This window comes from Trachemys scripta, chromosome 10, assembly GCF_013100865.1.
Source record: "Trachemys scripta elegans isolate TJP31775 chromosome 10, CAS_Tse_1.0, whole genome shotgun sequence".
Classification (NCBI taxonomy): Eukaryota; Metazoa; Chordata; order Testudines; family Emydidae; genus Trachemys; species Trachemys scripta.
In genome coordinates, this window is record NC_048307.1 from 46,610,758 (window position 1) to 46,613,287 (window position 2,530).

The 2,530-nt window shown below is 51.0% G+C and overlaps 1 non-coding gene across 1 annotated transcript; it reads left to right on the top strand.

The window, feature by feature from the left end:
* The first annotated feature begins 682 nt into the window (after positions 1-682).
* On the top strand, positions 683-754 carry TRNAH-GUG. The gene has a single exon. It is a non-coding gene; the product is annotated as a tRNA-His (tRNA).
* The last annotated feature ends 1,776 nt before the right edge of the window (positions 755-2,530 follow it).

Here is a 2,530-nt window from a genome sequence, read left to right on the forward strand (position 1 = left end):
GGGTGGGTCTGCAGGAGGCTGGCAGCACGCACGGCAGACCCTGGCTGGACGCGAGCGCGGACCTGCCCCAAGGCCAGCCGGGGGGCGGGGAGGGAATGGGGGATCTCGCCCCCCGCGGCCCCACTCGGCCTTGGGCGCTGCTCTCGGCGGGGTGGCTGGGCCCGCAGGCCGGCCGGGGTGCACAGGGGGCGGAGCCTGCCCCTCATTCAACACCCCCGCCCCGCCCCGGGGCTGGACTCCTTTGCGCGCGGCCGAGGGGCTCCCTGGTCCCCGCGCGAGAGAGGCAGTGCCAGGCGGGACAGCGAAGGCCGCAGCCGAGCAAACCGACCCCGCAGGGGCGGGAAGAGCTGCCGGCCCCACCGCCCACCATAGCCCCGACCTTCCCATTGAGAAGTGGCTACGCGCGCCTGACTAGAGCGAACACGCGCCAACTGCTCCCGCCTAAGGACACTTCCGGCTCGCCCCGCCTCCCGCTCCCCAATCCGTTGGTTTAGCGCTCTGCATGGAGCTCTGCGCCACCTAGAGCTCGCCCCCTTCCATTGGGGGCCGCATGCGCAGTAGCTGCTCTAGACACGGTAAGGGGAGGAGACAGAACTGCCGAGGCGCACTCTCGTGGTGACGTTATCAGCTCCGCTCTGAAAAGGGCGGGCGCCAGATGCTTGTCACAGAGCCCTAGTAGCTCGCCGTGATCGTATAGTGGTTAGTACTCTGCGTTGTGGCCGCAGCAACCTCGGTTCGAATCCGAGTCACGGCATCGCTTCAATAGCGATATCACGGCATGGGGGCCCTGCCCGCTTTTTACTAACAGGCTGGAGCCCAGGCAGCACCTGCTTCTTATGGGTGGCAGCCTGGCACAGCCAGTCTGTTACAAGGTTGAGGGGCACTCTGGCACTGGGGAAGGAGGAACCCAGGCATGGCCAGTCAGTTGGGGGGCACCAGGGCACAGCCAGCACATTATGGGGGGGCAGGGTGCTAAGGCACAGCCAGGCTGTTACCAGGGGAGGAGGAACCCAGGCACAGCCAGCCTTTTTCCTCTGTGTTCAGCATTTTAGATGCGGTGGCTGCGGAGAGTGAGAACCAAAGACTAATTAGGAGGAGCTGGTCATGCTTTTAGGTGACTGGTTGATACCCAGCCTCTCCTTAAAGGCTTTGGACCCACATTGCTTATCAAAAGCAATGTAACTTATAACTTTTATTAAAACACTTAAAAACAAAACCAAGAAAACATTCTGAGACCCCCCAGACACGCCTGGGTGCCAATTGGCAGAGGGCACTGTGAGTGCACAGAGATAAACAGTGATCCCCTGGATCGGATATCTGCATAACAGTTCACAGAAGGGGGGCATGTGAGGTCACTACCCAGAGCCAGGCACCCACAGGTCGTCATACTCACTGCAAAGTGTCTGTGCCGATAATATTTCAGGAGTTATGTGTAACCTTTTATTCTATTTAATGTTAATCATATTTCAGTGGGTTCGGCTCTGTCAGCTACAGTCTCAAGTTCAATTAGATTTAGAGTTCATAGGAACACATGAGAGCATAGGCAAATAACATACAATTACAAAGAGCATCTATCTTTTAGTAATTTTATTAAAGTTATCAACAAAGCAATAAATGTCATAGCATATACAATTCCTATAGATACGTATAATGAACTGGTTATACCTACAGACCTACTCACATCCTCCTAGATGGTGTTAGTCTGTTGGCCCTCTCATGGATTGACCATCAATATGGGAGTGGTTCCTGCTGCAGTTTCCCATAGGAAGCCAATTTTCCTGCTCTGGGCACCCCTTTTTATACTCAAGTATCAGAGGGGTAGCCGCGTTAGTCTGTACCCACAAAAACAATGAGGAGTCCAGTGGCACCTTAAAGACTAACAGATTTATTTGGGCATAAGCTTTCATGGGTAAAAAAACACTTCTTCAGATACATGGAGTGAAAATTACAGATATAAGCATAAATATACTTTACCCCCGAAAGCTTATGCCCAATAAATCTGGTAGTCTTTAAGGTGCCACTGGACTCCTTTTTATACCGTGAGTCTGTCTATACTACATTCTGCACCTATACATGAAAGTGTCAACCCTCTCTTTCCTATTGGTTTGTGTCCCCTGGAAACACAAAGGATCCCAAATTCTATAGGCTGGGTAGGTTTTGTCAACATTGACATACCAGCTTTGTCTGCGGTTAAGGCATGTGTTAGAGACAATATTTGTTGTTACAGCATTTTATGATTTAATTTTAATCTTCCCAGCTATACTTTCGCAATATTACCGATTGGTATCTCTTTCCCATCATCTTTCGGGTTATCTCTCGGTCACTGACTTGCGACATCATTTCTTGTCTCCAAGGCCTAAAATAGCTTAGCTAGAGTCTTGCAGGCCTTGACCTACAGATTTTTGCATTTCAGCTTGCCTTATTCATGTCTACTACTTAGTTCCTCTAAATATTGATCAATCTTATATTTTTATAATCCTACAAATCAACTCTAATTAACATACAGAGAATATATGTAATATAACACACT